The sequence below is a fragment of the Panthera pardus genome, unplaced genomic scaffold (assembly GCF_024362965.1).
Source record: "Panthera pardus isolate Hobbes unplaced genomic scaffold, ASM2436296v1 HiC_scaffold_19, whole genome shotgun sequence".
Classification (NCBI taxonomy): domain Eukaryota; kingdom Metazoa; phylum Chordata; class Mammalia; order Carnivora; family Felidae; genus Panthera; species Panthera pardus.
Window position 1 is genome coordinate 11,436,705 of NW_026526754.1, and position 22,961 is coordinate 11,459,665.

The 22,961-nt window shown below is 39.6% G+C and overlaps 1 long non-coding RNA gene across 1 annotated transcript in view; it reads left to right on the top strand.

Moving 5' to 3' along the window:
* The window catches only part of LOC128778176 (uncharacterized), a 42,430-nt gene extending 19,681 nt beyond the window's left edge, over positions 1–22,749 (top strand). Inside the window, exon 3 of the long non-coding RNA XR_008423548.1 lies at positions 22,614–22,749. This is a non-coding gene — a long non-coding RNA (uncharacterized LOC128778176). The remainder of the gene's footprint in view (positions 1–22,613) is intronic.
* The last annotated feature ends 212 nt before the right edge of the window (positions 22,750–22,961 follow it).

Below are 22,961 nucleotides of genomic sequence, written 5' to 3' on the forward strand. Positions count from 1 at the left end.
CCACACTCTTAATTGTTCCCATATCTGTGAAAGAAGAGGACCATAGAATGTTAGGGAGTGTGGAGAGGTATACAATGTTTATGTCCTCAATTTGGGCCTGGAGAGCACATTATGTTTCAGGGTCTTTTGAGTCTGGAAATTCCAATGTTGTTTCTCCTGAGGCAAAATTTATTTGGCCTCCTAATCTGGAAAGTAGACCTCTTCCTAGGAGATTTATAGGAGCAGTTTCCCATAATAGACAAGGTTTTCAGAGAAGGGACCAAGGTTAACAGTGTCAGTTCTGATAAAGGAACCCTTTGATTTTGATTGGACACAGCCACCACCAAAACATTTTAATTACTCTAAGGAAGTTCTTGATGTATCATGATGGAGTTTAAAGTCACACTAGCACAATACAGATTTCTCCATTTATTTTAAGTTTTATTTTACCCTGATGATTTATAGGAATTACTAGGAGTAGCTTACTAGGCAATTCCTCCAAGCCCTGATGGTTGAATGTTCCCTCTAGATGGATAACTAGGTTGTTTGAAGGGACAGTCCCTTTTCCAATGTCCCTTCTGTTTGCAGTATCAACAGGTATCTTTGTCAACAGGGGAAAAATTAGTTCTAAGATTTGTTGAGGCCCCTATAGTTGCTGTAAGTGTAGGATCATGAGCTTATTTGCTTGATGACTTCCACCATTGAAAAATTCTTTCAAAATACTCATCAAGATGTTGGAGCTCAGAAAGGGGAGTGATCTCCCATTCTAATTTATGCTTCTTTAATAAATCATTAAGCTCAGAGCAAAGCCCATTAACAAAATGAGCAGACAAGGCAATATTAGCTTCAGAGTCCCTGAGACCAGAATGCTGTCTAAATATTTCTTCTAAACAGATTTGAAAGTCTGCAACTGATTCATCCCTTTTGTGTTTACAAGATTGTATTATAACTCAATCAATATTCACAGGAAAAACACTCATATGGCTTCATGTAGCAATTAACCTAATTTTCTTTCTCTTTTTTTTCATCTTTTGAGGCATGTGTGATGGTGTCCTCAAAGTCTTTAGAGGAGTCTTTCCTCTTTTCCTCCTTTAGAGGAGTCTGCTGCATGGAGCCACCTTTGGGCATCTCCTGGACTTAACACCATGTGAACAAATTGGTACAAATCAGGGAGCCCAGGGTCATAAACTCCAAGAAGAATCCTAAATTCTTCTCTATATTTAGTTTGATCCTTCTTAGGGTCTTGAAAATCCTTTATAATGGCTTGGAGTTCAGCTCAAGATCATAGCTTAAATTCTGCTGTAGCTGGGACTCTTGGTTCCTGGGAAGGTCTTACTCTCGATGTCATCAAATAGTTAAATTAATTTTTTCCTCTCCTCCATATCAAAGAAGTTGTATCCAGACAGGAACTTCAAAGCCTTATCTAAAGAAACTCCCAAGGATCTCTCAAGATGACATAGTTGAGAAAAGAGTTAGGAATAGGGCAGGTGGATGCTATGGGTAAATGGCTGAACAAGAATGCCTCAAACATAGATTACACCTGTCCTGTTTGCTCACCACATGTTTCTAATTGGATTTGCACAAGGTGAATTTATGCCTCTTTTTTTTTAAGATTTATTTATTTAAATAATCTCTACACCCAGTATGAGGCTAGAACTCACAATCCCCAGATCAAGAGTCACTTTCTCTTCCAACTGAGCCAACCAGACACTCCTATGGCTCATCTTAAGGACTGGCTTTACTTGGGAATTTGTGTTGAGGTAAAAAAATGTTCATCACATTTCATATAACAATGTAAACACACCTGCTTGTTAATAAACATTTAAACAAGTCCCTTTAAGTATACCAATTGAAGGGGGGCCTGGGTGTCTCAGTTGGTTAAGCACCTAACTCTTGATCTCAGCTCAGGTCTTGATCTCAGAATTGTGACTTTAAGCCCTGCATTGGGCTCCACGCTGGGCGCCAAGCCTACTTAAAAAATACTAACAAAATAATGTGATAGGTTTGTAATGTTTAGGTTGAGCTAATCTCATCTACCTATGAAATCATAAATAAATCTTTCATTTTTCTATCTTACTACTTACAAAACTATGCCCTCCTAGTGTATAATCAAAATTTATTTATAATGGAGAACCTCAAGAATGGAAGAGTTGTAAGTTTGAAACATATCACATCAGTACTATCTTAGAGGCCTGATGCCATTGTTACAACCACATCACTTTCATCTCTTCCTCCATAAACTTACTAGATGTGGCTAACTAACACCTCCTAAATAACCAGAGGACAGAAATTAATCATAGCTCTATAACAATTTAAGATTACCAGGAGAATTTTTCCATGATTCTATTAGGATGGAGAAACAAAAATGGGTTTCTTGCTGTTTCAATGTGTAACCAAGAAAACAAAGCACTTCAGGTATTTACAAGAGGGAATTTAATGCAGGGAATTACATAGGGGACCTGAGACACCAGTAGGGGTGGGGCAGTTAACAACAGCAGGAAGCCACTACCCTCCTGCAGAGACAAAAGGAAGAGATGATGCTCTCAGAGTCCAGGGACCTGGGTAACCTCATGGGAACTGAAATCATGTCAAGCCTATGGAGTAGAGCTGAAGCTACAAAGGAGACACATTTGCTGCTGGAATCCAGCCCAAAGCAGAGGGAGGGGAAATGTGCCTAGTTCCTCCTTCCCACACTCCATTCCCCTTCCAGCTCTTCTCACTTGGTCAAATCTAGCTGGTAGCTAGTTGACTTTGGAGCCTAGAAATGCAACCTACAGGGGTTTAGCTCCCAACTGCACAGAGCAGAACAAGAAAAGAATGAGCAATGGAAGCGAACACAAACAGAAAACAACCCAGAAACTAAACAGAAGCCTCTCCATAGATGAAGACCTACACTTCGGTCTTTAGTAATTATAAAGTTGTGCCTCTCAGCTATCCATTGAGTTCTTGAGTTCTTTCCATCGTTAGTTAGGTTGGTTATGTCAGTACATTGTCATCTTTAATGCATATCAATGGATGATAAACATTACTAGACTCTGTAGGAAATATAAAGAACTAAAACACAGGATCCCTAATTAGATGTAATTTACTCTTACATTTACCTCCCTGAAAGAGGTAAATTCTAAAAGAGGAGGTAAGAGGTTTCCCGGAGAGGAGATAAGAAGAGTGTTTTAGGTAGAGGGAATAGCCTAAAGAAATGGTAAGAACATTTTGCATAGCATGCAAATCTCCTTAGCTAGAATCGATTCTGAATGGGCTTGGGTGACAAAGAAATGAGTAGAAAATTTTGGAGGACTTTAAATTTGATCAATAGAGAACACAGTAAAATTTTTCTTGTGAAAAAATGGTGTTGAGTTTTGCTGAGGCCAGAAAGAGTACTAGAAAGCCATTGGTATAATCTAGTCACAAGGTAGAGAACCAAGTGTTTGACTGTGAAAAGGCATCATAGTGTGGTCACTAAGAGCATAGGTGTTGAAGCAAGACTTCCTGGGTTCAAATCTCAGTTCTGCCACATACTAACTCCTTCTCTGGGAGACAAAGATATAACAGTACTCACCTTGCAGGGTTCTAAGCATCAATTTTGTGCCTGACACGTGATAAATGTTAGCTATTATTGAAATCATATTAGAGGATGAGCTTACCAAGAAGGAAAGGAGAAAGAGTAAAATGCCCTTCAGGCAGCTCCAATGTATATTTGGAATCTTTTGTAATCCAAATTGTAGTTGAAATCAGTATGAATGCATAAAATTTACTGCACGAGTGAGTCCAGAGAAAGGAAAAACAGAGAGCCCAGGATGGACAGAGGAGACAATAGAAAAAGCAGTCAGAGAAATAATAAGAGAATTCTGTGGACCAGCATATTAAAACCTCAGAGAATAATAAAGCCTTACAAAACAATGGTCGCTCAGCAGGATATTGAAAACCCTGGATGGATGTCTTCTGTTCACTTTGCTGAGTTGGTTCTCTGCTTGCTCTGGCCTAGGCATTACCATCATTTTTGCACATTGCAGCATTTTAAACAGCATTACTAGAGTAAGAGCCAATCACAATGTTGTATAAATGCCTGTCGTCAGTGAGCATTAGAAAACTAAGTGATACATTTTTTGTCCACAGGGAGTTGAGTGTACATCTCTAAATCTTCCAAGGGGACTAATTTGGCGATGACAAGAACACATTTTTTCATAGGGTACCAGATCTCCGTTGGCTGGTACCAATTTTCTTGCTTCCCACTGGAGGCTGAAAACAATAAGGAGATGTAGCTCACAATGTGAAGCCATTACCAACATCCACGAAACAGCCAACATTACTGCAAATGGCCTGGCATCAGCCTGATACCAGCTCTAGCTGAGGCTGCATATCCATATGACACATGTTCATTATGGCTGGCTTGGAGGAAATGGTGGAGTGTCTCTTGGGGATGGAGATAAGAAAAGGAGTTAAGAAAGAGAGATGGGAGGGGCGCCTGAGTGGCGCAGTTGGCTCAGTCTGCTAAGCTCACAGTTTGTGGGTTCAAGCCTCACATCAGGCTCTGTGGTGACAGCTCAGAGCCTGGAGCCTGCTCCAGTTTGTGTCTCCTTCTCTGTTTGTCCTACCCGGCTTGTGCTCTCTCTTTGCCTCTCAAAAATAAATTAAAAATGTTAAGTTAAAAAAAAGAGAGAGAGAGAGAGATGGGAGGGCAAATTTTCACTGTAGGATTTTGTGGTTCAATTTCTATTACTGCCTAAAGAATGGGTATGTAGAAGTCCAATTGGTAGCAGCTCAGAGAATGCACCTTTCTGTTTCTTTTTCAACTCCTTTAGCAGTAGGGTTAAAGTGCTTAGAGGGACAGAGGCCACTAGGAATATGACAGGAGCTGTAATCTTACCAAGGGGATCAAAGATGCTGGGTTTTGCAGGCCATGAGGCTGTGTATCATGACAAGAGATAGTCATTTCATTATTTTCCTCAAATGTCTTCTGGTTCTTTGTGTTCATCACATAAGCCAACAATTAATTGTTTGAATAAAAGCCCAGCAATTGTTTAGTTTCTCTTTTAATTAAGGAGAACCATGTACTTTATCCTCCAAACTTTCTATTGAAAGGGGATACAATGAAAACTTTCACTGAGACAATAGCTATCAAGTGGATCTGTCCCAAACTGTTTGGAATATGTAATCATCCTACTTATAACACATTTCAAAATCTTTTTAGTTCACATAGCATAGTCATTAAGGGCACAGACGAGCAAGATTCACTAAGTTTAGTCCCAGCTCTACTGGCAACTAGCTCTGTGACCTTGACAAGTCACTTAACTTCTCTGCAGTTCAATATCCTCATCAGTGAAATTAGACATAATGATTGTTCCTACATCCCAGGGTCAAAGTACCAACTGGTTAATTAATATGTGGGCAGGCACTTAAAGCAATTGCTTGTGGATAGTGTGAGCTGAGTGCTTATTGTTCTTGGGTCATTTGGTTGGTTGGTTTGTTGGTTGGTTTTGGTTTTGGTTCGTGTTATCTTAGACTCTCAAGGGTAAGGAACCTGATCTCACAGACATGACACACCTACTACCTTCTTTCTCCTTGCCTTTACATGGATGGGCATTTTGCAAGGGTTTGTTGAATGAATAACAGAAAAAAGAAGGAATGCATAGGAAGAAAGGAGCATTACAATCCTTTACTTTTTCATTTTTTCTTGATTTTTTTATTCTGTTACTATTTTTAGGTTACTTTGAAGCACAAGGACACTGATACCCTCTGAAAAAGTCTTTCGAATGCCTATTCTAGCCTTTACTATACCTTGAATCCCTTGGTTTTGAGCTTTCCTGTCATTATCTGGCCCATAACCAACACTGGCCTCTCCCTACCATCTGCTTTTCCACCTGCCTGCCTGTCGTAAGCTGTTAGAACTTGTGGGAGGAAGTTACATCTTGTCAAGTAATATTAATTTTGTCAATTAGCACTGTTGCTACCACCTCAACCAGACTTATTAGCCATCCTTTTATTCACTCTCTATCATATTCCCCAAACATATCCTCTTTCCCATCCCTCATACTTGCAACCCACTCAGCCACACCTCTCTCTCATGAGGCTACCTGCTTTGTGCTTTATTGAAATGAGATTCTCTAAAATGAACTCCTTCAACTTCCTCCTTCCATATTCAAATGATATAAAATCCCTCCTATTATCTTTTTTGCCTGGCTCAGAGGGAAAATTGTCCCAGCTTCTTTCTGAGGCTAATTCTTCTCTCTCTGTCTGGATCCCAATCCATCCTTTTTCCTTCCAGGGCTCTGCTCCAACAGTTATCCTGCTCTGTTTTGTTTTTTCAGTTCTCTCAAATCCTTTATTCCTTCCCCTTAGTATATTAACATGCTCATGTATTTATCTACCTTAAAACAGAAAGAACAATAAAAATTCTCTTATCTTTCTCCTTCTGTTCATTACCAAACCTGTCAAAAGAATATTAGCCTCTTTCACCCCCTTCATCATTTCCAAACCCTTCCAAAATGATCTCTCATACCCCTAGTTTGAAACTGTCCTCTTTTAAGTTATCATTGGCATATTAATCCCTCTAGCCAATGACTATTTCTGGGTCCTTGACCTCTTCAGCCTCCCTACAGCATTTTATGTTGCTGATCACCCTCTCTTTCATGCATTACATTCTCTGGCTTCCCTGACTTGGGTTGATCTTGGTTGCCCTCTGCCTCTCTAGCTTGTCTTTGCCTCTCTCATCTCCCACCCCTAAACAGAGGTGCTCCCCCAATGTTCAGCTCTTCTCTTTATGCTCACCCATCTTCACTGTTGACCTCAACCATTTCCAGGCCTTTGATATCTCCTCAGTGCAGATGGCCCCAGACCTATACTCACAGCCCAACAGACCTCTCATGCTGCAGGTCCACATTTCCAGAATTCTGCTGGACTTCTACATTTACTAAAATCCAGACTCTTCTTCTCAACACATTCTCCCAACCAATTATACCTCCTGGGTTTCCCGTCTCTGGTACTAGCCTCTCCATCCTTCCATCTCAACCTGTAGACTTCAAAGTTCAAATTATTTTTCATGACTACTTTACCTAATTAGTCTCCAGATTCCATCAGTTCTACCTCTACCTCTGTCAAACACATAGCTCCCTTTCCATAACCACAGCCACCATCCAGTATATCACTTCTTATCTCAAATATCCCAACAGCCTTCTGGCTATTTCCGTTTCTTCTTGTGTATTCTTCCAGCTCATCCTGAATCCTCTATCACTCCCTTTCCTAATAATGCTTTAAAGATGACGAATAAAGGCCCAAACTCCACAATCCGAGCCTTCTTATTTTCCTAGATGTAATTCCTACTGTTGGTCTTTACACACACTACTCCCTGGCCAACCCAAACTTCACCTTTCAGAATAAGTCCCACACTTCCCACTGCTGAGCCACATCTTCTTTTCTTCCTACATTAGTTTCCTACAGCTGCCATAACAAAGCACCATAAAATGGGTGGTTTAAAATAATAGAAATGTATTCTCTCACAGTTTTGGAGGCTAGAAGTCTGAAATGAAGATGTCAGTAGCATCACGTTCTCTCTGAAGACTCTCGGAGAAAAATCCTTCCTTGCCTCTTCTAACTTCATTTGGTTACTGGCAATTCTTGGTGCTCCTTTAGCTTGTAAATGCATCTCTCCAGTCTCCGTCTGCCTCCATCTTCATGTGGCCTTCTCCCCTACCCAGGAGAGGGTCCAAAGTTTCCTCTTCTTCTTTGGACACTGGTCATTGAATTTGGGCCAGTCCTCATCTAGTTCATCCTCATCTTAACTTGATTATATTTACAAACACTATTTCCAAATGTGGTCATGTTCACAACTTCTGGTGAATAGAACTTCAACACTATCTTTTTGGGGGGACACAATTCAACTCATGACGCCTCTCTGTAGAGATGGATTTCTCCTTCCATCCAACTCCATCTGTCAAATGCTTCTATTCATTCAGAGTCTGGTTGGTTTTCACCTCTGCAATGTGGTTGCTCACAATTCCACCTCACCCACTCCCTCTAAGTAACATAGTATTTTGCCCCTCTTGTAGTATAGCTATTTCTGCACATTTTCTCTCTGCCGTTAAATTCTAAAGCTTTCAAGATGTAAGGCGCATACGTCTGTCATCTTTGTAGTCCTCAAAATGCCTAGCAGAGTGTCTTTTGCTCATGAACTCACCTAGTTAAATAAAATTAAAATAAATTTCCTTATAAGTATGAAGTTACCATTCTATATTTTTTGCCACTTAAAGTAATTCTCTTTCATCACTAAATCTAAATGTTGGCCAGACCCAAAGAATTTCAATCTAGACTTACTTTTGCATTGAAATATTTCAACATTAATAACATATCTCCCCTTTTTTTAACTCCAAAAATTATTTTGTATAGGTCATTTTTCTGTGCATAGATCTGTTCCTTGGATTGTTTTGAAGTTAATATTGCAGTTGCCTTGAATTCCATCGGAATCTAATCATCTGCGATTCAGAAGGTATATCAGGGAGTGGTCTGGTGAGCCTGGCTTGTACCTTCAACTTCAGCCTTAGCAGCAGTACATTGAGAATTGAATCAGCATAGTGAAACACAGGTTCCTTCTGGCCCAATTTTTATGTTTTAAATATGTAAATAACTCTTTAAGTTTCTGACAAGTAATATACTTTTCCTAATCCCATATTAATTTATTTTTGATTCCTGCAGATTTTAACTTAGAAAAAGGTAGAATAACTCATGAATGTTCTTATATCTTAATTAGAGTAGATCTCTATCCTAGTTTGTCACCTGGAGTTCCTGTATATATATATACATATATACATATATATATACATACATATATATGTATATATGTATATATATATATATATAATTCTGTGTGTGTTTGTGTGTATTTGTATATAAATTTATGAAGTGACTGAAATCTGATTAATCTTCTAAATATGTTGAACACAGGCACAGTGAGAGCATTCAGACTCAGCTTTTAGTCGAGGATGTGGTTCTTTCTTTAATACATGTTTGGGACTGACAGACAGAATTACTAAGGATCAGCGGTCATGAGGAGAAGGAGAGAAAGAAGTAAAATGGTAGATTGAAATAGTGTTTAAGGGCCAGTTTCTCTGCACGCACTCACTCTACAGAAAGGGTACTAGGGGCTGTGGGGAAAGAGGCGGCCTCCGGGCTGTGAGCTAACGTGGCACCGCCGCTGTTTGCATAGCTGCACAGCCCTAGGAGAGACCTGGGAAAGCTAGCTTGAATTCCAATGAATATTTACAATTACACTGCTCCGGAGCCGAATGCAATCACGGCGCTCCAGTCTACAGGTTTTATGCATCAAAAGAAAATGAGAGGAGAGCAGCAAAAATGGAGTTGCCTTTGGAGAGACTTATAAACATAGATCTCACTGCTTGTGGCAGAACTAAAATGCTTTATTTCTGATAGGAGCAATTTATTCTTCAGGCACCTTCCTTGATAGTAGAAAGTGCCTGACTGGGTTTTGAAGTGAGAAAGTCTTCAGTAGATGATTTTTAATTCCAAGCAAGAGAAAGGCATGGAAGGAATTGTATTACATAATTCTGATTTTGTTTTCTAACAGAAGACCCTAGAGAGAAGTGAGAAAATCCCTAAGCTGGTCACAAATTCCATCTTCTTTCAGTTTGTGTTTTTATTCTGTTCTCATAGATTGTCCTTTCTTCACAGAGCAGCCCTGGGAAAAGCTGAGACCATTGTGTGTTCCCAGTTTAAAACCTTGGGTAATTGATTGCCAGTAATGCATGCAGCCCCCTTGCTCATTTTTTCTCAAGAGGTTTTGATCCACACCAAAGATCTGGAGAGAACTGAATGGGAAAAATTAGTCAGAACCACTTGGACCCACTGAGGCAATTTTTAATTCTCAGAGGTGACAGGGTGGATGAAATTGAATATTTCAAAAGGACCCCATCAGAACCTGGTTTTGTGGTTCAGCTGACTAATCTTTTAGACTATTAAGACTTGTATTGAATTACTGCTTGCCAGCAGCCTGGGTTGCTGCACTAAACAGAAGTCCTCTCTACTACCCAGCCATACTTTTACCCACTTATCAGTCCATTTTCTCCCATCACGATGCTACTGTCTTTGATCCATTTACTGGCTTGCTTACCCCTCCTACTGCTAATCCACACCACCTTTCACGTATCTATCTATCAGTTTGCTTGGATATATCCATACGTGGAGCAAAGGGAGAGAAGAGTGTTGTGCCTATATCCATGTGACTAGCCATTGGTAAATCTGGGAAGCATGTTTCCTTCTCCGATTACAGTTCCTCAGATTCTCAGTTAGTTATAGATGCTGGCAAAAGGGAGAAGCTTTAGGTCTCCATGATCTCTATCAGGCTTCCCCTATTCTTTGTAGTAGAGTAATCATACTTTGATAGTCATATATGAGTGTTATGCAAACACAGCTTCAGGGCATTCCTCCTTCCAACTAGACTGCTCCCTCTAAACCCTTCCTTCAAGGAAATTGTGTAGCCACTAGTGTTATTTAGTAAGTCCCTACTATATACACAGCAGTATATAGTCTATGAATATGCAACAGATGTGTAAATATTTGTTGTAGAAACCCATGGATATTGTATTGCTAAATGTAGGACAAAGAATCATCTTAAAGTGATATGATTGATTACTTGAGTTTTTACTCTATGGTCAAAGATGTGTCACACTCCAGTTTAGTGACTCCAGGAGGCTATGCATTTGTTCCAACAGTGCTGCTATGGCTCAAAACATTTGGATCTTCTCTTCTGGAAGTGCCCATTACAAATTTTAAAGTAGGCAAAGAGGTGTGCCTAGCTGGATCAGTCAGTAAAGCATGCGACTCTTTAAAAAAAAAAAAAAAAAAAGTAGGCAAAGAAATTGAATAGACACTTTTTCCCAAAGAAAATCTACAAATGGCCAATAAGTACATGAAAAAATGCTCCACATTAATAGCCATTAGAGAAATGCAAATCAAAACCACAATGAGATACTCCTTTACACCCACTACAATGGCCATCGTTTTTCAAAAAGTGGAAAATAATGAGTTTTGGCAAAGAGATAGAGAAATTAGAACCTTCATAAAGCACTAATAGAAATGTAAAATGGTATAGATTCCATGGAAAACAGTTGATAATTCCTCAAAAAGTTAAACATAGAATTAACATCTGACCCAGCATTTCTATTCCTAAGTGTACACACAAAAGAATTTAAAACAGGTATTCTAACAAAAAGTTGTATATAAATGGTAATACCGACTCTATACACAATAGTCAAAAGTGGAAACAACTCAAATGTCCATCAACAGATGAAAGAATAACAAAATGCCATATATCCATACAGTGAAATATTAATCTGTAACAAGGAATGATACATGCTACAATATAAATGAAACTTGAAAATATTATGTTAAGAAGGCAGTCACAAAGATAGCATGTTATTCCATTTATATGAAGTGTCCAGAATAGGCAAATCTGTAGAAACAGAAAGTCAGTTTGGTGTTTGCTTAGGGCTGGGGAGAGTGGGGAGGGAGGGAAGGAAGGAAGAGAGGAGATGGCTAAAGAGTACAGGGTTTTTCTTCATGGAAATGAAGATATTTTAAATATTATTTAGTTTTTTTAATGTTTTGATTTATTTTTGAGACAGAGAGAGACAGAGCATGAGCAGGGGAGGGGCAGAGTGAGAGGGAGCTACAGACTCTGAAGCAGGCTCCAGGCTCTGAACTGTCAGCACAGAGCCCAACATGGGGCTCGAAGTCACAAGCTGTGAGATCATGACCTGAGCTGAAATAGGACACTTAACTAACTGAGCCACCCAGGCACCCCGGAAATGAAAATATTTTAAAATTACCTGTGGGGGCGCCTGGGTGGCGCAGTCGGTTAAGCGTCCGACTTCAGCCAGGTCACGATCTCGCGGTCCGTGAGTTCGAGCCCCGCGTCAGGCTCTGGGCTGATGGCTCGGAGCCTGGAGCCTGTTTCCGATTCTGTGTCTCCCTCTCTCTCTGCCCCTCCCCCGTTCATGCTCTGTCTCTCTCTGTCCCAAAAATAAATAAAAAATGTTGAAAAAAATTTAAAAAAAAATAAAATTACCTGTGATGTTGGTTGCACATATCTATGCATGTACTAAAAATAATTGAATTGTACACTGTATATGGAATGTGAATTATTTCCCAATAAATCCGGGTTGTTGTTTTTAAATAATCTCTTCCCCCAACATGCAGCTCAAACTCACAACCCCAAGATCAAGAGTCCCATGCTCTACTGATTGAGCCAGCCAGGTGCCCCAAATCTGTTTTATTTTTTAAAAAGCAATTTATAAGCCATACAAAAAAAAAAAAAAAAAAAGGTATTAACCTATTACTTTATGGTACTACCCAATTTTTTTAGATAAAGAATAGTATTATCCAGATTGTTTATTTACTTATTTCAGAAGTTTGGTTCCAGCTGACTTTTAGCTATTTTTTTTTATTCTACATTAATTTTTTTATTTTTATTTATTTATTTTTTTTTATTTTATTTTATTTTTTAATATATGAAATTTACTGTCAAATTGGTTTCCATACAACACCCAGTGCTCATCCCAAAAGGTGCCCTCCTCAATACCCATCACCCACCCTGCCCTCCCTCCCACCCCCCATCAACCCTCAGTTTGTTCTCAGTTTTTAACAGTCTCTTATGCTTTGGCTCTCTCCCACTCTAACCTCTTTTTTTTTTTTTTTTCCTTCCCCTCCCCCATGGGTTTCTGTTATGTTTCTCAGGATCCACATAAGAGTGAAACCATATGGTATCTGTCTTTCTCTGTATGGCTTATTTCACTTAGCATCACACTCTCCAGTTCCATCCATGTTGCTACAAAAGGCCATATTTCATTTTTTCTCATTGCCACGTAGTATTCCATTGTGTATATAAACCACAATTTCTTTATCCATTCATCAGTTGATGGACATTTAGGCTCTTTCCATAATTTGGCTATTGTTGAGAGTGCCGCTATAAACATTGGGGTACAGGTGCCCCTATGCATCCGTACTCCTGTATCCCTTGGATAAATTCCTAGCAGTGCTATTGCTGGGTCATAGGGTAGGTCTATTTTTAATTTTCTGAGGAACCTCCACACTGCTTTCCAGAGCGGCTGCACCAATTTGCATTCCCACCAACAGTGCAAGAGGGTTCCTGTTTCTCCACATCCTCTCCAGCATCTATAGTCTCCTGATTTCTTCATTTTGGCCACTCTGACTGGCGTGAGGTGGTATCTGAGTGTGGTTTTGATTTGTATTTCCCTGATAAGGAGCGACGTTGAACATCTTTTCATGTGCCTGTTGGCCATCCGGATGTCTTCTTTAGAGAAGTGTCTATTCATGTTTTCTGCCCATTTCTTCACTGGGTTATTTGTTTTTCGGGTGTGGAGTTTGATGAGCTCTTTATAGATTTTGGATACTAGCCCTTTGTCCGATGTGTCATTTGCAAATATCTTTTCCCATTCCGTTGGTTGCCTTTTAGTTTTGTTGGTTGTTTCCTTTGCTGTGCAGAAGTTTTTATCTTCATAAGGTCCCAGTAATTCACTTTTGCTTTTAATTCCCTTGCCTTTGGGGATGTGCCGAGTAAGAGATTGCTACGGCTGAGGTCAGAGAGGTCTTTTCCTGCTTTCTCCTCTAAGGTTTTGATGGTTTCCTGTCTCACATTCAGGTCCTTTATCCATTTTGAGTTTATTTTTGTGAATGGTGTGAGAAAGTGGTCTAGTTTCAACCTTCTGCATGTTGCTGTCCAGTTCTCCCAGCACCATTTGTTAAAGAGACTGTCTTTTTTCCATTGGATGTTCTTTCCTGCTTTGTCAAAGATGAGTTGGCCATACGTTTGTGGGTCTAGTTCTGGGGTTTCTATTCTATTCCATTGGTCTATGTGTCTGTTTTTATGCCAATACCATGCTGTCTTGATGATGACAGCTTTGTAGTAGAGGCTAAAGTCTGGGATTGTGATGCCTCCTGCTTTGGTCTTCTTCTTCAAAATTACTTTGGCTATTCGGGGCCTTTTGTGGTTCCATACGAATTTTAGGATTGCTTGTTCTAGTTTCGAGAAGAATGCTGGTGCAATTTTGATTGGGATTGCATTGAATGTGTAGATAGCTTTGGGTAGTATTGACATTTTGACAATATTTATTCTTCCAATCCATGAGCAGGGAATGTCTTTCCATTTCTTTATATCTTCTTCAATTACCTGCATAAGCTTTCTATAGTTTTCAGCATACAGATCTTTTACATCTTTGGTTAGATTTATTCCTAGGTATTTTATGCTTGTTGGTGCAATTGTGAATGGGATCAGTTTCTTCATTTGTCTTTCTGTTGCTTCATTGTTAGTGTATAAGAATGCAACTGATTTCTGCACATTGATTTTGTATCCTGCAACTTTGCTGAATTCATGTATCAGTTCTAGCAGACTTTTGGTGGAGTCTATCGGATTTTCCATGTATAATATCATGTCATCTGCAAAAAGCGAAAGCTTGACTTCATCTTTGCCAATTTTGATGCCTTTGATTTCCTTTTGTTGTCTGATTGCTGATGCTAGAACTTCCAGCACTATATTAAATAGCAGCGGTGACAGTGGGCATCCCTGTCGTGTTCCTGATCTCAGGGAAAAAGCTCTCAGTTTTTCCCCGTTGAGGATGATGTTAGCTGTGGGCTTTTCATAAATGGCCTTTATGATCTTTAAGTATGTTCCTTCTATCCCGACTTTCTCAAGGGTTTTTATTAAGAAAGGGTGCTGGATTTTGTCAAAGGCCTTTTCTGCATCGATTGACAGGATCATATGGTTCTTCTCTTTTTTTTGTTAATGTGATGTATCACGTTGATCGATTTGCGAATGTTGAACCAGCCCTGCATCCCAGGAATGAATCCCACTTGATCATGGTGAATAATTCTTTTTATATGCTGTTGAATTCAATTTGCTAGTATCTTATTAAGAATTTTTGCATCCATATTCATCAGGGATATTGGCCTGTAGTTCTCTTTTTTTACTGGGTCTCTGTCTGGTTTAGGAATCAAAGTAATACTGGCTTCATAGAATGAGTCTGGAAGTTTTCCTTCCCTTTCTATTTCTTGGAATAGCTTGAGAAGGATAGGTATTATCTCTGCTTTAAACGTCTGGTAGAACTCCCCTGGGAAGCCATCTGGTCCTAGACTCTTATTTGTTGGGAGATTTTTGATAACCGATTCAATTTCTTCGCTGGTTATGGGTCTGTTCAAGCTTTCTATTTCCTCCTGATTGAGTTTTGGAAGAGTGTGGGTGTTTAGAAATTTGTCCATTTCTTCCAGGTTGTCCAATTTGCTGGCATATAATTTTTCATAGTATTCCCTGATAATTGTTTGTATCTCTGAGGGATTGGTTGTAATCATTCCATTTTCATTCATGATTTTATCTATTTGGGTCATCTCCCTTTTCTTTTTGAGAAGCCTGGCTAGAGGTTTGTCAATTTTGTTTATTTTTTCAAAAAACCAACTCTTGGTTTCGTTGATCTGCTCTACAGTTTTTTTAGATTCTATATTGTTTATTTCTGCTCTGATCTTTATTATTTCTCTTCTTCTGCTGGGTTTAGGCTGCCTTTGCTGTTCTGCTTCTATTTCCTTTAGGTGTGCTATTAGATTTTGTCTTTGGGATTTTTCTTGTTTCTTGAGATAGGCCTGGATTGCAATGTATTTTCCTCTCAGGACTGCCTTCGCTGCATCCCAAAGCGTTTGGATTGTTGTATTTTCATTTTCGTTTGTTTCCATATATATTTTAATTTCTTCTCTAATTGCCTGGTTGACCCACTCATTCGTTAGTAGGATGTTCTTTAACCTCCATGCTTTTGGAGGTTTTCCAGACTTTTTCCTGTGGTTGATTTCAAGCTTCATAGCATTGTGGTCTGAAAGTATGCATGGTATAATTTCAATTCTTGTAAACTTATGAAGGGCTGTTTTGTGACCCAGTATATGATCTATCTTGGAGAATGTTCCATGTGCACTCGAGAAGAAAGTATATTCTGTTGCTTTGGGATGCAGAGTTCTAAATATATCTGTCAAGTCCATCTGATCCAATGTATCATTCAGGGCTCTTGTTTCTTTATTGACTGTGTGTCTAGATGATCTATCCATTTCTGTAAGTGGGGTGTTAAAGTCCCCTGCAATGACCACATTCTTATCAATAAGGTTGCTTATGTTTATGAGTAATTGTTTTATATATCTGGGGGCTCGGGTATTTGGCGCATAGACATTTATAATAGTTAGCTCTTCCTGGTGGATAGACCCTGTGATTATTATATAATGCCCTTCTTCATCTCTTGTTACAGCCTTTAATTTAAAGTCTAGTTTGTCTGATATAAGTATGGCTACTCCAGCTTTCTTTTGGCTTCCAGGAGCATGATAAATAGTTCTCCATCCCCTCACTCTCAATCTAAAGGTGTCCTCAGATCTAAAATGAGTCTCTTGTAGACAGCAAATAGATGGGTCTTGTTTTTTTATCCATTCTGATACCCTATGTCTTTTAGTTGGCGCATTTAATCCATTTACATTCAGTGTTATTATAGAAAGATACGGGTTTAGAGTCATTGTGATGTCTGTATGTTTTATGCTTGTAGTGATGTCTCTGGTACTTTGTCTCACAGGATCCCCCTTAGGATCTCTTGTAGGGCTGGTTTCGTGGTGACAAATTCCTTCAGTTTTTGTTTGTTTGGGAAGACCTTTATCTCTCCTTCTATTCTAAATGACAGACTTGCTGGATAAAGGATTCTCGGCTGCATATTTTTTCTGTTTAGCACACTGTAGATATCGTGCCAAGCCTTTCTGGCCTGCCAAGTTTCAAAGGAGAGATCAGTCACGAGTCTTATAGGTCTCCCTTTATATGTGAGGGCACGTTTATCCCTTGCTGCTTTCAGAATTTTCTCTTTATCCTTGTATTTTGCCAGTTTCACTATGATATGTCGTGCAGAAGATCGATTAAAGTTACGTCTGAAGGGAGTTCTCTGTGCCTCTTGGATTTCAATGCCTTTTTCCTTCCCCAGTTCAGGGAAGTTCTCAGCTATAATTTCTTCAAGTACCCCTTCGGCACCTTTCCCTCTCTCTTCCTCCTCTGGGATACCAATTATGCGTATATTATTTCTTTTTAGTGTATCACTTAGTTCTCTAATTTTCCCCTCATACTCCTGGATTTTTTTATCTCTCTTTCTTTCAGCTTCCTCTTTCTCCATAACTTTATCTTCTAGTTCACCTATTCTCTCCTCTGCCTCTTCAAGCCGAGCCATCGTGGTTTCCATTTTGTTTTGCATTTCGTTTAAAGCGTTTTTCAACTCCTCGTGACTGTTCCTTAGTCCCTCGATCTTTGTGGCAAGAGATTCTCTGCTGTCCTGTATACTGTTTTCAAGCCCAGCGATTAATTTTATGACTATTATTCTAAATTCACTTTCTGTTATATTATTTAAATCCTTTTTGATCAGTTCATTAGCTGTTGTTATTTCCTGGAGATTCTTCTGAGGGGAATTCTTCCGTTTGGTCATTTTGGAGAGTCCCTGGCGTGGTGAGGACCTGCAGGGCACTTCCCCTGTGCTGTGGTGTATAACTGGAGTTAGTGGGCGGGGCCGCAGTCCGACCCGATGTCTGCCCCCAGCCCACTGCTGGGGCCACAGTCAGACTGGTGTGTGCCTTCTCTTCCCCTCTCCTAGGGGCGGGATTCACTGTGGGGTGGCGTGTCCCGTCTGGGCTACTTGCACACTGCCAGGCTTGTGTTGCTGGGGATCTGGCGTATTAGCTGGGGTGGGTAGGCAAGGTGCACGGGGGCTGGAGGGGCAGGCTTAGCTCGCTTCTCCTTAGGTGATCCACTTCAGGAGGAGCCCTGTGGCAGCGGGAGGGAGTCAGATCCGCTGCCGGAGGTTTGGCTCCGCAGAAGCACAGAGTTGGGTGTTTGCGCGGAGCGAGCAAGTTCCCTGGCAGGAACTGGTTCCCTTTGGGATTTTGGCTGGGGGATGGGCGGGGGAGATGGCGCTGGCGCCTTTGTTCCCCGCCAAGCTGAGCTCTGCCGTCCGGGGGCTCAGCAGCTCTCCCTCCCTTTGTCCTCCAGCCTTCCCTCTTTCCGAGCAGAGCTGTTAACTTATGACCTCCCAGACGCTAAGTCGCGCTTGCTGTCGGAACACAGTCTGTCCGGCCCCTCCGCTTTTGCCAGCCAGACTCGGGGGCTCTGCTTGGCCGACGAGCCGCCCCTCCGCCCCGGCTCCCTCCCGCCAGTCCGTGGAGCGCGCACCGCCTCGCCGCCCTTCCTACCCTCTTCCGTGGGCCTCTAGTCTGCGCTTGACTCCGGAGACTCCCTTCTGCTCAGCTATTTTTAGAAATCAAATCTATCAAGTGGTGAACATTTGCTGACTATGACAGTATCCAAAATAATGACCAGAGGTCATGAGTGAACTTCCCAGAGGAAAGTTCCCAAAGTTTTTACTTTCATCTGAGAAATAAATGGATTAGGGGTGCCTGGCTGGCTCAGGCAGTTAAGCGACTGGCTTTGGCTTGGGTCATGATCTCATAGTTCATGAGTTTGAGCCCCACATCAGGCTCTCTTCTGTCAGCACAGAGCTGGCTTTGGATCCTCTGTCTCCCTTTCTCTCTTTTTCTCCCCCACATGTGCATTCTTTCTCTCTCAAAAATAAATTAACATTTCAAAAAGAAAAATAAATGGATTATCTCTTTAGATAACTTCAGAAAGAGCAACTCTCATTTGGAGCTATATATTCTGGTATGTGTGTTTTTTTTAAAAAAGCCAGATTTCACGTATCTATGCATACGTTAGTATATGTATATACTTTGCAATGGGTAAAATATTTAATATGTGTGTGCTCAATCTTTGATTTGTAACATAAAAAGTAGAAGGAAAAGGAAGTGGTTTTTTCCCATTCATTCATTCAGCATTTATTGGGCTCCTAATATATGGTACAAAAATCATAAGACAATTTTTTAAGGAAAAGCCCTTATCAGGTAATCTGTAAACTCCCGAATCCAGACCAAAGGATACAGATCAAATAATATATTAATGCTTAAGAGCAAACTTTGCAGGATAGTCAACAGAGACTAGTGTTCCCCTGGAAAAGTTAGCAAATATTTTTTAAAGCTCCCAGAAGCCATACCACCAAAGGTCGTATAACTGTCTCGGCAATAACATGTACAGTTGCTGTTGACCTACAAAGAGGAATCTATCTTTAGTTCTTCCCATGGTTTTAGGCCCTCTAATGCTAAGTACCCTGTAACTTTTATTAAAATGGTTCCTGTTGGCCCTATTAACTGATTACAACTGCATAATAATACAACAGGAGAGGATGTTATAGGTGTTGGTAGATTCTTGGAAATCCTGTCCACTGTGCTAATAATCTATGGGTAAAAGAAGTTACTTGTCTATTTCTATAGAATTATTTTAGGTTTTTGTCATTTTTCTTTCTGCTAAAAATGTACTAAGTAAGAAAAGTCATAATAACTAGCTAACTAATTGCCTCCCCCACTGATATTCAACTTCTATAGCAACTGGGTTCGAGTAGCAACTTTGCCAGAAAATGGTTTCTGTGAACTCAGATGAAACTCTAATGATACCACCACATAAGAGAAAAACTGCCACCATCATATAAAAAGAGTTAACGCAGAGCAAATTGTTATCTAAGAGAGGCCCTTTCAACCTTGCCGGCAATGGTGTTTTCAAAAGTTTGCAAGTGACCATTTTATCTGGCATTGTTTGAATGTTCAGATGCCCCCCAGAAGGACAGATAGCATTTTTTCTAACCTTGAAATAGACATTCAATGGAAATAGGAAATAATGAGATTTGTCTGTACATTTCTACTAATATACCAGCTGTCACCAATGGCTAATACATTCAACCAAGATTTAGCTCCTTGCTCAACTTGAATCCTCAACCCATCTATTAGTTTGTATTGGTGATACAGTTTGTATTAGATAATAGTGTTTATTGTTTTGGGGGAAACTGTTATTTATTTACAGAGTTAAAATATACTTGGATTCATACCTCTTGGTAACTATTGGTTATATCACCCTTTTATGTTTACATGTACATTTATTTTTAAATATTTATTTATTTATTTATTTATTTATTAGGAGAACAAGAGAGAGAACACAGTCTGGGAGGAGCAAGGCAGGGCAGGGAGAAGGAATCCCAAGCAGGCTCCACTCATTCAGCACAGAGTCCAACACGAGGCTTAGTCTCACAAACAGTGAGATCATGACTTGAGCCAAAATCAAGAGTTGAACATTTAACCAAATGAACCACTCAGGTGCCCCTATGTGTACATTTATAAAATACACAAAATAATACCCAAAAGAATAAAGAAACCAACATTTGTTGCAAACATACCACATGCTAGACACTGTGCTTGATATTTCATTTTAATCTTCAAAAATACTGTATAGTCAATAAGATTCCCATTTTACAGACAAGCAAGCAAGTCACTGAGTCTGTGACTTTTGACAAGTGGTGGTACAAGGATTCAAATTGAAGTAGAAATCTAAAATCCTTATAAGTTTCAAGATCCTACATGCACACCTCTCCCCACCCCTTATATCTTGGATCTCATCATCTCTACTCCTTCACTCTTCTCCAAACCTACAAGCCTGATCCTGTGTCAGGGCCTTTGCAGTGGCTGTTCCTTCAGCCTAAAACCCTTCCCCTCATGTGTAAATGGCTTATCCCCTTACCTTCTCACATCTTGACCCCAATGCCACCTTCTCAGTGAGGTTTCTCCCAATCATCCTATTTAAAACACTCTCCACTCTCTACTCTCAATCTTTCTTACCCTGCTGTTTTCTTTTCCTGTGGCATTTTCACCGTAGAATGTTAGCTATTTTGTCTGTTGTGCTCGCTAGAGTGTATGCTCCACTAAGATCTTTTTTAAATACAGTTGACACACAATGTTGTATTAATTTCAGGTGTACAACATAGTTATTCAGCAAGTTTATACATTATGCTATCTTCACCACAAGTATAACTACCAACTGTACCAATACATTGCCCTTACAATATCACTGACTATATTCTCTATGCTGTGTCTTTTATTCCTATACTTATTTATTCCATAACTGAAAGCCTGTATCTTCCACTCCCCTTCACCCCTTTTGCCCCTCCCTTCACCCCCATGTTTGTTTTCTGTATTTATAGGTCTGACTGTGCTTTTTGTTTATTTATTTGTTGTTTTGTTTTTCAAATTCCACTTATGAGTAAAATCATATAGTATTTGCCTTTCATGTCTAAGTTATTTCACTTAGCATAATACTCTCTAGGTCTTCCATCCGTGTTGTCTCAAGTGGCATGACCTCTTCCCTTTTTTATGGCTGTGTAATATGTGTGTGCGTGTGTGTGTGTGTGTGTGTGTGTGAGAGAGAGAGAGAGAGAGAGAGAGAGAGAGAGAATGGGGGAGAGAAAGAGACAGACAGAGAGAGAGGGAGAGAGGGAGAAGGGGAATGATATCTCTTTGCTAGTCACCCACATGCTTGGTGAATGAGCCATGGTGCTAGGCAAGCATGTAGACAGAAAACCCAGGGCGGAGCAAAGGAGCTCTTTCCTCCTCTGCCTACTTGTAGCCTCCTAGGCCCAAAGAAGAGGTCCATACTCTGTTTGGAATTTACAGTCTTGAGGGACAAAAGATAAATCTAAGCTTGGATTACGTTGCTAGACGGTTAAAATTCAGAATTTCATAATGAACAGTCACAAGGCTTAATGGATTTTGTGCTATGCTCTCACCATTGGATATTTGTTGAAATTCAACGTGGAACTAATTAATCTCTGAAAGCCATCTTAAACTTTCTAATAACCCATAAGCCTGCTGGAAAAAAGGCAATGGCAGAAACCAGGTTCTTATCATTTTCATTGGCATAGTTCTTCATAGGATTGAAATGAACTCACTTTTTTTCACTTTATTAAAAATATTTTTTGGCTGACTCAGTATACGATAAGGAAAAATAGCTAGATACAAAACCTTGAAAACAGTTAAACAAGTAAACAAAAAAAATGTTTTATGCGCAAGCTATCTTACTGCTTCTTCACTTTTTTCAACGTGTGCGTGCATGTGTGTGTGTGTGTGTGTATCATTATATACTGGAAATTTGGTAAGTTGTTACTTCTAAATTGTAAGATCCAGGGTGATTTGTATTTTTTATATATGTCTACATATTTTTCAAATTCTCTACCACAAATGTGTATTATTTTTATAATCACAAGAGCAATTAATTGTACAAGTAATATTTAGACGTTTTACATCATTTTCTTTGAATATCTATCAGAGGTATTCCCTGTATTAATTATGTTGCTTTAAATCTATTTGCTTTCTCTTAAAGCCTGCTGTGATGCTAACAGCAGTAGAAGTATTTTACCAATTAAAAGACTCTAAGATTTTTCCACACCAAAAAAGATATTTTAAAAACCACAAAACCATTTTTTCAGTGATTTTTTCCCTCAAGAAATAATGAAAATGCATATCCACACACACAATATATTTTTTAAGCTTTGGAGAACGGACCCATAGCAAATACTGTCTGCCTCCACCTCCCACCTCCCCATATATTCATCAACTCCATATATTTTTTTCATTTTTAAAAATATTTACCAAAGATCCTGAAGTGACATCTAAACTACTTGTCTCCTTAGCTTATAGATAAAGAAAACAAAGATCCAGCTGGGACAGACTCAAATGGATGCACCTACTTTCATGCCCAGGCTTTCAGAGGAGGTAAAACACATACCTAATCCTTCCAATAGATTCCAGAAAGAATGTGGATGACACTTCTCTTGATCTTTTTTTTTTCCTTACACAAATTTAATACTTTGATCGCTTATAACCAAAAACACTATTTAAAGAAACAGAACAGGTCACCTTTATTATATACAGCACAGTTAGCAAGATACTACCTTGAGTAGCTGTTTAAAGGGATCACACTTCAAAAGATAATTGACCTAAATTCTCCTTCCTGCTCTGCACTCTGGTGAGTCTTGCCC